The sequence below is a fragment of the Puma concolor genome, chromosome D2 (genome assembly GCF_028749965.1).
Source record: "Puma concolor isolate L17-30 chromosome D2, mPumCon1.1.hap2, whole genome shotgun sequence".
NCBI lineage: Eukaryota > Metazoa > Chordata > Mammalia > Carnivora > Felidae > Puma > Puma concolor.
The window spans coordinates 25,185,365-25,200,572 of record NC_141677.1 but is presented as its reverse complement, the minus strand read 5'-3'; the positions used below and the strand labels follow the sequence as shown (position 1 = coordinate 25,200,572).

The following is a 15,208-nucleotide window of genomic DNA, read 5'->3' as shown; positions in this document are numbered from 1 at the left end:
TCATTGTATTCTTTACTTATAAATATTTCTTGGGGCACCTGGGTGGCTCAGTTGGTTTAAGCATCTGATTTCGGCTCAGGTCATGATCACACGGTTCATGAGTTCAGGCCCCACATTAGGCTCTGCGCTGTCAGCATGGAGCCTGCTTGGGATCCTCTGTCTCTCCCTCTCTCCCTCTCTCTCTCTCTCTCTCTACTCCTCCCCTACTCTCACTTTCTCTCTTTCTCAAAATAAATAAATAAACTTAAAAATAAATAAATGTTTCTTATCTCCCACTCCTTCCTACTATGTTCATTTGTTTCTCTGTTGGAGTACATTCTGGAGTATTCCTTTAGAAGATCACCAGTGAATGCTAAATCTTCTGAGATTTGAATCTCTGAAGATATTTGTTTTCTTTCTTAAAGCATAGTTTTCTTTCAGTATTTTATATGTGTTCTTGAGTTTCTGAAATTTCACTATGATGTCTAGAGACTGATTTAAAAATTTTGTTGTGTATATGAGTAGTGGCACTCATTCGATCTGAGGATGCTTACCTTTTTTTTTTTTTTTTTTTTTTTTTTTTTTTTTTTTTTTTTGGTTCTGGCAGTTTCTTGGTGATAATTTCTTCAAACATTGCCTGTCTTCCATTCTCTCTATTCTCAGAACAGTAAACTTCCCAAGTATCATCCTTTAGTCTTGTGTGCTCTTGTTCTTGCCATTTCATTGTACTTATGCCTATTCCATACACCCCATGATGCATTGTTATTTTTATGGTAAATGATTAAAGTTATTTTAAGGAAATTTAGACATAATGCACATATATGAAAACGTTCAAAATAATATTGGTATACTGACATATTTTCCTTTCTGGAGTGCTTAATTCCTTCTTGCACAGCCAGGTTTTCATCTGGTACAATTTCTGTTCAGCCTGCAGAACTTGTCTTTGTTGGGGCTCCTGGGTGGCTCAGTCAGTTGAACATCGAACTCTTGATCTCAGCTCAGGCCTTGATCTCAGGGTCATGAGTTCGGGCTCTGCACTGGGCTCCATGCTGATGTGAAGTCTACTTAAAAAAAAAAACTGGGGCACCTGGGTGGCTCAGTCAGTTAAGCATTGACTTCAGCTCGGGTCATGATCTCATGGTTCGTGAGTTCAAGCCCTGTGTCAGGCTCTGTGCTGACAGCTCAGAGCCTGGAGCCTGCTTCCGATTCTGTGTCTCCCTCTCTCTCTCTGCCCTTCCCCCACTCACACTCTGTCTCTCTCTTCCTCTCAAAAATAAATAAAAAGCATTAATTAAAAAAAATTATTAAAAAAACCCCAAAACAAAAAATCTTCTCTTTGCATTTCATGTGGTACGGTCTGTGGAGAAAAATTCTTTCAACTTTTGTCTAAGAATGTTTTTATTTCATCTCCAGTTTTGAAAGATATATTCACTGGATATAGAATTTCAGAGTTGGCAGGTTTTTTCTTTTAGTACTTAGAGATGTCATGCCATTGTCTTCTGGACACTATTTTTGATGAGAAGGTAGTTCTCATCCTTATTATTCTTTCCTTATATAAAATAGGTGCCTCATCCCACCTTTTGAAGCCTCCATTTGCTTTCAAGATTTTCTGATTTGGTTTGTTGTTTGTTTTCAACTGTTTGACTATAATGTGCCTAAGTGTGGATTTGTTGTTGTTGTTGTTTTTAGATTGTTTGGAGTTTGCTGATCTTGTATCTGTGGGTTGATATCTTTCAACAATTTTGAAAAAATTTCAGCCATTATCTCTTCAAATACTTCTTCAGTCCCTTTCTTTTTTTTCTCTTTCTGGAATCCCAATTATATATATACAATCTGTTATATGTGTGTGAATATTTCCCTCCAGACTATATAATTTGTCTTCCAATCTTATTTACGGTGTTTTTCCCCATTCTGTGCATAAATTTGAATATCTTATATGGATGTCACTGAATAAGAACATTATAACTCTGTACTGGTCTTTTTTTGGCGATTTGGGCATTATGTACAACATGTAAAATTGGGTAGCCTGTAAATGCCATTGTCAACTTTAAAATAGTTTGTCAGTTGAGTTATGAACACATAGCATGCCATGTTGTAATGACATGTTGAAGATAGTTGTAGCTCTAGGTGTTTTTATACATTTTGGGTAACATTAAAAATACTTATTCATTTATATATTAGAGTTCAGCTTAAGTTTTGGTTCAAAAAATTCGCTTTCTAAAATTGTTGCAAAACCACTGATCTAGATGATACTCTGGCAATTGGGTTTTGACTGGTAGTATTTATATGAAAGTCTGTTCTGATTGTTGTTTGGGCTTTAGTTTTGTTTTGTTTTAACTGAAGGAGCACTCTTTTGCTGTTACCTTTCTGTGATAGGAACTTAGTTCAATATTCTCTGTGGCTCACTAGGGACAGACCTGCTCTGAATCCTATACCATTTCTCTGCCTTAAGAAGCTGTCGTGGACTCCCAAAGATTTTTTTCTTAGCTCTCCTGCCCATGGAGAGCTCTAGGTATGGCAGAGGACCTTGAGATTAACTTTTTTAAAATTATAAAACTTAAAAAAATGAATTAATATTAAACATAAGGTGGATAAAGCAGAAAACTTCCCAAATGTTAATAAACATTAATGGGCATTTATCAAATGCCCGTGCTAAATTTTGTAGTGTTGGGTACTTAAGTTACTTTTTAGATTGTTTGATTTGGAGCCATGTTATTTATGTAAATTTACTTGTGAAAATAGTATCTGGCTCTGAGTTTATCTGCTTTTTCTTTCTCTAAAGATCAGAGCCAGATTTACTATGGCACAAGTGAAACACAAGCTTCATCCAGGGTCTTTCACTTGAGTGGACCCCCAAGACAGCTGAGTGTTGCTGAGGGTAGTAGAGTGTTCATGGGCAGGGGAGCCAGACTGCAACCTGAGAGCACTTCCATATAAGCATTTCTTATATGGAAAAGAACTAATCTCTAAAGCTCCAGGATTTGTGTGTGTGTGTGTGTGTGTGTGTGTGTGTGTGTGTGCGTGCGTGTATGTGTGTGTGACTTATTTTCTCATTCTAAATTGAAATACACATCAGTCACTAATTTTATAATTAAAAGTTTATATTCTTTTTACAAAGAGGCCTCCTAAACTATATAAGCCTCAAGCCTCACATAGACTCTTATCCACCCCTGGTATTGATGGTATTATTCATTTTTTATATTACATTTTTTTCTGACCATAAAAATATGATTATGGAACAGTATCCTTCATGGTGCCATTGTATGAGTTTAAAAAGTCATCCTCTCAGGGTATCTGAGGGGGCTCAGTTGGTTAAGCGTCTGACTCTTGATCTCAGCTCAGGTCACGATCTCACAGTTCGTGAGATCAAGCCCCGTGTTGGACTGGACTTTGCACTGACAATGTGGAGCCTGCTTGGGATATTCTCTCTCTCCCTCTCTCTCTGCCCCTCTCCCTCTCATTCTCACTCTCTCTCTCTCTCAAAATAAATAAATATCCTTAAAAAAATTTTAAATTAAAAGTCATCCTCTCTGAACAGAGGCAGTGCATGGGTCCATGACATGGAGTGCTCTGTGGGCTTGGTTCCCTTCTTCAGTGCACAACTGCACAACTGCATGTGGCAACCTGAGGTCCATCAAAGAATTTAGAAAATGCAGAGAAGTTTATAAATGGAAATAAAGATTACTTATAATTCCACCTAAAAATAACTAGAGTTCACATTTTGATGTACTATACACACATACATACACACAATTGGCATCACATTGCATATCCAATTTTTTATCACTTTTTTTGGCATAGCATTATATATTAAGAATGTTCTCATGAAGTGAAATATTCCTTGAAACACCATTTCTAATTAATTGCATAATAGTTCATCATAGGGCTATTCCTTAATAAATTTTGCATTTTTCTAATACTGGTCATTTGGTTTGGTACCTACTTTTTCTATTATAAATAACATTATGTGGAACATCTCTATGCATACATTTTGATTCTAGGTTCTTAATTTCCTTGTGACAGATTCATGGGAGGTTAATTATGGATCAAATGGTTAAAGCTTTTATTTTAAAGCATTTAAGGCACGTTCTCAAATCATTTTCCTGAGATGTTGTTCAAATACATGGGCTACCATGAGTTCATTCTACTCCATGTCTCCCTGACATAGTTTTAATAAAGGCAGTGGCACATTATTATTATTATTATTATTATTATTATTATTAAAGGCAACTGCCCCTTTACTTTCTGTAATCCTCTACAGTGCGGATTTGGTTATGTGGCTCTAGACCAGAAGAACAGCTCACCCAAGACAATGTAATATCTGGCCTAAATTTTGCAAAACTATCTTATTTCTTCACCCTGGAGTGAAGCAGACACTCATGTCTGACAGCATTATAAGTAACTCAGATCAAAGTATTGATCAGGAGTGGATATGTTGTTTTCCAGTGGGAGGATAAGGATGGAGAAGCCAATCTATTATTGCCTCTATCAGCTATCTCACTGAAAAGCGATTGAGCTAATGATACCAACTTATAATTGTCAATTTGTTTTAGCTAGAAAGTAGGCAATAACTCATTGTATTGTCAAGGCATCTGTTAAGAGGATACTGATGAGGATGTCAGTTTCCAAATTTGATGCTCTTCTCCTTTGTGTACATTTTTTAAAAAGAGAAACAAAACCCAATCTTTTCTTAAATGAAAAATGTAGATGGCTCTTCAACCTCTCTTTCTGATCTCCAAGAACATATGTTTTGCCATTTAATTAGAATTCTGTTCTGACTACCTGATCTTTGCTAGTGTAAGAGCTCTGTCTCCTCACCTAGAGTCTATAGAAATAATCAGAAGCTAATCAGTATCCTTGCTTCCACGAAATGAAATCATAAAACTTTAGGGAACCTGAAGAAATCCTTGGAATCCTGTAGTTCAGAGTTGTAAACCTGTAGCCTTTAGGCTGAATCTGACTTATAGCTATATTTAGTTTAGTTTATAGTATTTTTTAAAGTTATTTTTATTTAGTTTTATTAATTAATTAATTAATTAATTTATTTATTTATTTGATATACCAAATTGTTACACCTTTATTTTAATTGCTTTAGAAAATAGCCGTTGTATCAAGCATGGTAACTTGGCTGCCAACATAGTTATTCCCAACAGTCATAGTAATACAAAAATCTGCCAAAAAAACAAGAGTCCAGGGCCAGATGGCTTTCCAGGGGAATTCTACCAAACATTTAAGGAAGAATTAACACCTATTCTCTTGAAACTGTTCCAAAAAATAGAAATGGAAGGAAAACCTCCAAACTCTTTCTATGAAGCCAGCATTACCTTGATTCCAAAACCAGAGACCCCACTAAAAAGGAGAACTATAGACCAATTTCCCTGGTGAACATGGATGCAAAAATCCTCAACAAGGTATTAGCCAACCTGATCCAATAATACATTAAAAAAATTATTCACTGCAACCAAGTGGGATTTATACCTGGGATGCAGGGCTGGTTCAATATCCACAAAAAAATTAACATGATTCATCATATCAATAAAAGAAAGGACAAGAACCATATGATCCTCTCAATAGTTTTTATTTATTTTGAGAGAGAGAGAAGGAAAGAGAGAGAGGAAGAGAGAGAGAAAGAGCGGGAGAGGGGCAGAGAAAGAGGGAGAGAGAGAAAATCCCAAACAGGCTCTCTGTTGTTAGCGTGGAGCCCACTGAGGGGCTCAGTCTCATGAACCATGAGGTCATGACCTGAGCTGAAATCAAGACTCAGACGCTTAACCGACTGAGCCACCCAGGTGCCCCATTTATAGTATTTTTATATCTTAGGAATAATTATGGCTAATATGTATTAAGCTCTTATCCCTTCACATATGTTGTGTTATTTAATCCTGACAATTATTTTATGAGTATTATTATTGTCTTTATTTTACAGGTGATAAAACCAAGAACTAGTGATTTTAAGGAACTTGCCAAATATTGGAATCAGTAAGAGGTAAACCTGGGGTCTGAACTCAGAAAGCATAGTTCCAGAACCTACTTTCCTAACTGCTACAAGGAAGGAATTGCCAACATTAAAAAAAAAAAAAAAAAAAAAAAAAAAAAAAAGTCAAGCGATTTCACGGAATCATGGGATTCATGCCCTCTCTTGAACAGTTGTAACATATGGTGAGTGTCCACTGGAGGTGAAGAGTATTCTCCCCTTTTGATTGGATACATGTTCTCAAATTTGCCTTTCTTTAATCTAGCCTAGTTCTCTCATTTGTATAATAGCTTGACCTTTGTCTGCATTTATTACCCCTGATCTAATTCAGTTGTTCTCAGCTGGGGTGATTTTGCCTCCCCACCGCAGGGGACATTTGGCAATGTCTGAAGATATATTTGATGGTCCTAACTGGGGTGGACTGGGGATGGGGGTGCTACTGGTGTCTAGTGGGTAAATGTCAGGCACGCTGCCAAACACCTAAAGAATTATGTGTTCCAAAATGCTGAGGTTGGGTGACACCCATTGGATTTAACATCCCCATTTCATAGGTGGGAAAAAAGACTAGAAAGGACATGAATTGCTCCAGATCCCAAAGCAAGTCAAAGTCAAGGGTGGGAGGGTCCACATATCTCACTTCTCCCTGACCATTTCCAGGTTATAAGCTTTGCAGGCCTTGAACAGAGATTTTTTTTTAATTTTTTTTAACGTCTTATTTATTTTTGAGACAGAGAGAGACAGAGAGAGACAGAGCGTGAGCGGGGTAGGGGCAGAGAGAGGGAGACACAGAATCGGAAACAGGCTCCAGGCTCCGAGCCATCAGCCCAGAGCCCGACGCGGGGCTCGAACTCACGGACCGCGAGATCGTGACCTGAGCCGAAGTCAGACGCCCAACCGACTGAGCCACCCAGGCGCCCTGAACAGAGATTTTTATAAATGGTATCTTTCTAGTTTGCTTTGTTAAAATGAGAAAAAGAGAACTAAATATTACAATTGTTGTGAAAAATCTTCATTGTCTATCTATTGAATGGAAGATTTGCTAATTAAGAATCCTCTAATTAGCTTTACATGAAAAATGGTATGCTTTCAAAGTAGCTGGCAGGATCCAACTATAAATCACACCCTTTTCAAAGAATCTCTAATATGTATTTATTACATAACAGGCACATGTTGGCTGGGAATATTGCTTTTTCTTCATAAAGTGTGCAGTTTACAAGGAAGAGGAGAGACACTACTTTCAGTTTTGATTCAGTTAATGACCAGGAAATTCACAGTAAATCTCTAAACTATATCCCTTTATTGTGGGTTTTTATGATTTTGTAGTCAGGTGAGATAAGGTGGTAGTCTTAGCTCAAACCTCTATACTCCTTTGCTTTGCATAGATTCTGTTCAGACTGTTGCTATAGTTCAACATACATGTTTTAGGTTGAATATTTCTGAGACTTCCTGAAGACCTGAAATGGATTACATAGACCAGTTACCTTCATTATTTGCCTCTTTACTCAAAGGGCAAGAGAGAAGACAGAGCTGGGAATTTAAACACATATGAAGGATATAATCATAGCTAAAATTTCCTACCTGGCAGGCACTGTCAGAAGTGCTTAGTGTGGACTATCTTATTTAATCTCATTTTACCAGTGTTTCCTGCACGATACTCTATTGATATACGTGATGAAAAATATATATCTTACATAATCAAAACTCCAAGGTAGGAGAGCTCTGGGGTTGGTTGATTTGGTGACTTAACAGTGCCTTCAAGGACTCAAGTTCTTTCCATCATTCTAGACTCTCCTTTTCAGGGTGGTTGGAATAGTTCTCAGGGGAGGTAGCTAGAGGTAGCAACATGGCTGTTGTAGTTCTGGCCATCACATTATTACTTTGTGTGTGTGTGTGTCTCTCTCTCTTTTTTAATTCAGTGCAGAAACCTTTCCAGAGCCCTCCTGCATACATCCCTTTGCACCTGATTGGCTGCAATTATGTCATTTGTCCATTCCTTAGTTGCTCACTGTCAAGGGGAATGGAGTTACCATATGGGTATAGTGAAACACTGGACTGTGAGGAGGAGGGTTAGCTGAACAAGATCCGGGTTCTATTAACAGAAAGAAAGGAGATGACTGACAGGTAGGAAACCACAGGGTCTCTTACAACCATTTTGAGCTGGGTTGAGTTTCTGTTGCTGCTGCCTTAACACTGGGCATGATAGCAGCCCTTTTCTAAGCAAGTGGGTTGAAATCCACGTGGTAGAATTACCCAGTTCAAACTTTTAGGAGCCCAGGACAAGCTAGTGCAAGCAGAGACAGGGCTGAAAGGGTGCGCTGCCCTGCCCTACTGGCAGGCCTAGGAACCAGACCCCTACACGCTGGTTTGTCACCAGGCAGGCAGTCCCAGGTGCTCCTCTCTCTGCCCAGTGGCGAAGAGCAAGCTCTGGCTCTACAAGCTGACACCAAGAAAACCAAACTCATACTCACCATCAGCCGATAAGCTTTCCCTCTCAAAACCAAGGAAAGGCCTGGGTCTTTCTCACTCACTCTGGTGCCATGTTTTCTCCTTTGAGACTTGCCTTGAGGTTCATTTTCAACTGATTTCGTCCAGATTAACACTGGTGAGGAATCCATTAATGAATGCTCCTATGCTTCATGGTTGTTTCCTTCTACTATGATAGTCCAGACTACTGGACAGCAAATCAGTATTTATGTTGGCTCTATATCGACACTGGAGTCTGAGTCTGAATCCTAACTCCAGCAACTGCTAGTGGGGGATCTGGTGAGTTACTTGATTTCTCTAAACCCTAGATAATGATGGTAATGACATCTCTCTCTCAAGGTGCAGATTAAATGAAAATATGCACACAAAATGTTTAGAACAATGCCTGACACATAGTAGGACTCAATGAATAGTAACTATTAATATTATTAGTTAGGAAATAGGCACAAGTTCTGGAGTGTTCCATAGCTGACCAATTAGTAACACTGCAGTGTCAAAATCTAGAATCAGACAAATAGGTTTCTTCTACTTTTGGGTGATCCTCTAGGCCTAAATTTTATCCCTTAAAAAAATGTCCTGTAAATGTAAAACAAGACTGTTGTGAGAATTTAATAAAATAGTACACCCTGTGTTTAATTAAATACAACTATTAATACATATTCCAATTCTCAGAGACAATGTGTCTTTGCTCTGTCAAGACTCGGTGTATCCATATTCCATGAGCTCTTCTGATTTGGGTTTTTTTTCTCTCTGCCTCCCTGCTAGTGTCATCGGAGCCCTCTCCCAGCCTCCAGAGATTGTGGAAGTTTATTTAAACTTCGGATTTACAAACTGGCTGTCCTCCCCCATTCTTCAAAGCCCTGGGCCTAATTGGAATGCAAATGTCTCCCCTGGTAGCTGAGCATTGCTTCTGTCACTCCGGGAAGGCCCTTGGCCATCCAGGGCTGGATGGGAGGCAAAACGTACCCCACCCCCGGGGTTTTCCATCTTTGTGGGGAGAAAATGATGATGATGTATGAGACAGTGATGCTTTGGAGTCCAAGGAAGACATGACAGACGGGATAATATGGGAGGAAAATACTGTCTTCGTAATGGAGACTGATGGCCTTTGCTTGTCTTCCTGGCATTGTTAGGACTGGGACTGAGCCGGGCCTTCCTCATGCAGTGGCAGGTTGGGTATGTCATCCATGATGCCCTCAGTGGTAGTCTTCAACCAAGGGGTGGGGGATGGGAGAAACAAACAGAGGGGGTTTGTGGGGGTGTTGAGCGCAGGCCTCAACCCCCCTTCGCTTTGACATGCATGTTTGTCAGGAATGACAGGCCTCTCTGGATCTGTTCATAACTGCTGGCTTTGGGGTCTTTTACCTTCCACCCACTCTGCCTCCCCAAACCCCCAATAAAAAACAACTATGTTAAGCTAAAAACTCTTAAAAAGAAAAGGCCCCAGATCCCTACCAAACCACTCCTACTCCCCCTTCAGGCCCCTACTTGGCTGCAGGAAAGAAAGCCTAAAACTAGAGTAGGAATGTCATCTTTAGAAATCATCTTTTGGAGCAGTTTTATTAATTTCACTTCTCTGTGGTTACCACATGTTTGGGGAAGACAATTGGTTTCACAGATCTGTGTGGGAGGCTGAAGATTTGGCTCTGAGGCGGCAGAGAAAACCTACCACGAGAACAGGCTCACTAATTGACATACAGCAAAGATGTTCTTTAAGGAAACTTTTCTCCTACTGCCTGTTTTTTTTTAATCTAATTTTTAATTTTTAAGTTAATTGTATTTTTTAAAAGAGAGGCTCTATTTTTATTTTTCCTCTACTCATCCATTTCCCACCCCGATTCCCTCCCCACAATTTCCATTCCAGAAATGAAAAGGAAGACTGGACCAAGTATTAAGTCACAATTTTCACTTCAAAGTCGCTGCCAGTGGCTACCAATCCAAGGCCAGGGCTTCAAAAGAAATGAGTCCTTGCCTCCTGGGCTCCCATCTCTGACACCTCCAGCTGAGACGTTTCTGACCGGAGCATGGTCCTGGCAAGGTACTGAGAAGCAGGTGATTCCGGGCCATGCATGAGCCCTCTTGTACTTGGGAGATGTCTGTTCACAGTTACTGAGGGCACTGTTGCAGGACCTCCCTGGTATATTTTTTGAGATGTCAGCTTTTTTGAGATGTCAGCTTGAATGACTGCATCATCCAGATAGAAATCAGTTCTGATTCTAAATAAATAATAGGCCAAGCTGAAAAAAAAAAAACAAAACTCAATTGTTTGATCTGGGGGTGGTGGTGGGTGAGTAGCTGCTGTTTTAGAACTTTGAATGTGGGTCCCTTGGCATTAGCTTTATTTAAAACAGAGTAGTAGCTCTTCACGCTCTCTGAAAAGTTAATAGCCCACCTTAAAGGAGATGGTAGCCCCGCAGCGCTTTTAGGTTGCTAATTATACTGCCCTAGTGGGAGGAGGAGTACATGGCACTTTGGAGAACTCCCAGAAGACAGGGTTCCTCCCCAGCAGCTTCCATGATGACTTGAGATGGGTAAGAGGTTTACCAGCAGATGTTTGAGAACTTGACGCGAAATAGACAGGAGTGACAACAGGGACTTACATCTTTGCCCAAACATTCAAGAGATCCCTCACCTGGTTCCCCAGGTGTGCTTGGAAGCAACCATGGTCACTTTTCCTTTCCCTCTGTTCTTTCATTTGCTCCATCCTCTACTTCTTTGTGCCATGTAATCAGGTCCAGAGTGAGCTGGGAGGGGTTTGTCCCCACTGTCTCCATTCTGCTACAAAGTTTCCCCGACTATCATGAAAGTGAGCAGTGTGGCTGAGCCAGTCACTTGTGTGAATCCCGAAGAACTGGCTTGGTGAAGTTATGGCAAGGCAGGGAGGTGCTCTAGAGGTCCTGGTGTGGGTGGGAGGCTGGTCCAAGTGCAGACCATGACAAGAAAGCTGCCATGGAGCCCTTCTAGAGCTCCTGGGGTGAGGAATTGAATCTTAGCTCTGTTGTTTTTGTGACCTTGGCTGAGATCAAAACCCTCCCCAGAAAAATGGGAGTTATAGCATATCAGCCTGCCAAAGAGGGGTATTATTTCAAACACGAAAGCATTACGTTAAAAAAAAAAAAAAAAGTGAGACCCAGGGGAAGGAAGGAAAAAGGGGGCCGTGAGTGGAGAGGAAGTGACACGTTTCGTGAAATCGGAGCTTTTTAAGGTTGTTTTGGGCACAGTTTCAAGAGGAAGTGCCGGTTTATTAAGACAAACAATTGCTAATCTAATCTCTATCAAGAGACATATTTAAGTTCAAGCACTTTTTTTTTTTTTTTTTTTTTGCCTCTTCTGGATTCTGGATTTTCAATTGAATGCTGGAATATGAGTGTAAATCCAATGGAAGCAAAACAATTTACGGAAGAACCATTTCTGATTTCTGTTACATGTATGAAGTTGGAGAAAATTGATCAGCAATCCAGAATGATTTGATTTTTTGGACTTCTGCCTCAAGCCCCCTTTCCTAATTAAGTAATTAATCTTCCTTTAATGAAGACTTCCTCCTTTGAGGAGGAAGAACAGACCCCTGTTCTTGTCAGCCTGCCCTCTTCCAGACTCTGAGGCCCCTCAGGCACACGTACGTCATGACCACATCGCCAGGCTCCAAAGGCCTGATTACTTGCCTGCTTTCTCTACTAAACTGGCTTCTTGAAGACTAAAAACACCTAGCCCATGTTAAATGCTCAATAAACATTAGGTCAATGTTGAATATGGTTGGGATATAGAGAAATAAGGATCATCTCTTTATTAGTTTTGTATTGCCATGTAACAAATTACCACAAATCGAGTGGCTTAAAACAACACACATTTATTAACACAGTTTAATTCACTAACGCAGTTTCCCTGCATCAGGAGTCAGGACACAGCTTAGGTGAGTCCTCTGCTCAAGGTCTCAGAAGGGCTGCAATCAGGCGTTGACCTGGGCTGCAGTCTCACCTGGGGGCTCTGAGGGATGATCTGTTTCCAAGCTCATTGAGGTTTTGTTAAGAATTCATTTCCTTGTGGTTGACTGATGTGGTCCCTGCTTCTTTCTTACTGGCTGTTGGCTGGAAGCCACCCTTAGGTCCTAGAAGCCACCAGCAATTTACAACATGGATGTTTGCATCTTGAAGGCTGGCAGGAGAATCTTTCTCACTGTAACTGGCTAGGATGGAATCCACATAGCATAACGTAATTAAAGGAGTGACATCTCCTCACCCTTGCCTACTCTATTAGCTAAAAGTGATTCCCAGGTCTTGCTTACACTCAGGAGATGGGATTATTCAGGGTATAAACCAGGGGAGGGGGCAAGCTCAGGGTCTATCTACCTCAATCTCTATGTATAACTAATTCCACTAGGACAAGAACTTTCATTCCCAAAAAAAAAAACTACAAAAAACAAAACAAAACAAAAACTTGTTTCTTTTCTTTGAGGCTTGCGGGAGAATAGCTTACTATTTCTAGTATGTGCTCTATTATTTGAATCAGTTTCTATATTTTGTAGTTGCTTGTCCAGAAAAATACAGTGATCTGATATTTATCAAATAACATGCTATATAAAAGTCTTTGTGTTAATTATTCAACTATTGGTTCTCAGCTCCAAGTCCCTGTGACAATGGGACTCTGCAAACTGTATTTCCCCTTTGTTAGCTGGCTTCCTGTTAGGTTCTTCTGATAAGGGGAAGAGGGGAGGAGCAGGAGAGGAGACTTGTTCCTTCCTATTTGGCTGCTCATGCTGGCATCTCCCCTTCACCCAGCAGTGACAGTTGGTTCTGGTTCAGCTTCTTCCAGCACTTCTAGAGCCAGCCTCAGTATACTCCTCAGAGAGCAATACTAGCTGGGTGGTATTCCCTTCATGGAGGTCTGAGCCCAGCCCCATGGGATCTTTCTCTAAGCTTGTAGGTTCTGATCACTCCATTCTTCTCTCTTCATTCTCCTTAGTGCTGGTGGCAATTGCCTGCAGTTATTACCTTGGTGTTAGTTCAGTGTTTTCATTTTGCTTTTTCAGTTCTCCAACACATATTTAACCAAACCCCTATATTATATTCTCTCTGTTAAAATACCTAGCATGGTTTGTTTTTCTGACTGGCCCTGATAGATACAGTATCATAATTTTCATCCAAGTTGCCAAGACATTATAGGGTTTCAATAACTGCTATTGGAATTTTATATGCCAAAGGTACTGACATTTAACAAAGAATTGAAACTCACCTTCTGGTTCCCAAGTTGATGCTTTTAGAATGTTGGGGCCATAGTTGACTTTGCCAGTCTGTATAAGGCTTCCTGGCTAACTAGTAAGAGATATAAATAGGCTCATGGGGGGTGATTCATTTATTTCCTAAACTATAGTGAATCATGACTAGAGAGACTCCAGCCTCTGAGAAGCCCAGACTTAGAAATTAGTAAAGCTATTTGTGTGAAGTTATGGAATATACTCAGATATCCCTATTTCGCAGATGAGGAAACAGAGTAATTTCCATGCAAGGCCTTCTTGCCAGTAGAAGGCTTCAAGTCAGGCACTATAGTTACAAATGTCTTCTCACCTGGACCCTAGTGAACTGATTTCTCTTCCTGTGTCCCCTAACTTTTTAAATGACATCTGTACCCATGTTCAAAATCTATGAATTACTAAAAGATGACTCTGTCTGACTTTCTCTCTTAAATTAGGTCTGCTGATCTTACTCCATAATGTCTCCTTCATTTGTGTTCTATAGTCTCTGAGTTTTGTTAGGCCCTCTTTATCTCTTGCCCACGCTATTAAAATAGCCTTGTGATTAGTCTTTCTGCTGTTATCTATTTGGTCCACTCCTACCAGAAAAACATATCTCAAATAGAACTCATAATATTGCTTCTTTCCTCAGAATGCCCTACAGGGTAACAGTCAAATATCTCAGGTGGAAAGGTAAACTTCCTTCAAAATTTGTTCTCAACCTCTGTCCTGCTTCTCTCTTTTAGGTGTTCTTCATGCCAGCCAGACCTGTCCACAGCCACTAGAGCCTGGCCTACACTCCTGCTGAACCTGGCTTTCCCCCTGCTGCAGCTCACATACCCCCTTATCATGGACTCCTCTTCCCCAACCCTATCTCCTCTCCCTAGAGACACTCTCATGTTCCACTTCCTCCACTCAGCCTTCCTTTAATTCTCCTAACTGAAGAACCTCTTCTTTTTACTTTCTGAAATGACCATGTAAGTCACATGTAGATGGTGATGATAACTATAGGAGCAATACAGCTAAGCTAACACCTGACGATGGTCTATTCTGCTTCCCAGCACTGTATACACTCTTGACCCACATTATCTCATTTAACTCTCATGGAGCTCCTATGAAATATGAACTTTTATTTGTATTGCTGAGTAAGCCGCCTTAGTAAGGTTGCATAAATTGTTCAAAATCTCATAGCTCATTTTATGTCTTATGTAAATTATTTGTATTCTCTTTTATTTATCCTCCAAATGGATAATTGAGATCAGGGAGCATTCTTTGTTCAGCTGTGACCCCTATTCTAAGCCTATGGAGTATCTTGTGCATGGTGGGCAGTAAATCACCAATTTGCTGAAGAGTCTCAGAATTCACAACTTTTGCCACCAAATTGGTCATGTTTTTTGGTGCTGAATTTTATTTTATTTAAAAATTTTTTCTTGTTATCTATCAAGCATACACCTGTGTTCCATGTAATGTAAGTCGAGATGGGGAGCAAAAAAGTGTTTCTAAGAAGTTTGGAATAAATTGATTCCTGTTTTCCTTCTGTTATA

At 40.0% G+C, this 15,208-nt stretch overlaps 1 long non-coding RNA gene across 2 annotated transcripts in view; it reads left to right on the top strand.

Moving 5' to 3' along the window:
- The window catches only part of LOC147575953 (uncharacterized), a 57,346-nt gene extending 42,138 nt beyond the window's left edge, over positions 1–15,208 (top strand). The window contains exons 8-12 of one of the 2 annotated variants that reach the window (XR_015241619.1): positions 5,906–6,138; positions 6,685–6,892; positions 9,203–9,613; positions 10,302–10,475; positions 14,411–15,208. This is a non-coding gene — a long non-coding RNA (uncharacterized LOC147575953). The remainder of the gene's footprint in view (positions 1–5,905; positions 6,139–6,684; positions 6,893–9,202; positions 9,614–10,301; positions 10,476–14,410) is intronic. The other variant, XR_015241618.1, reaches the window with a different exon arrangement.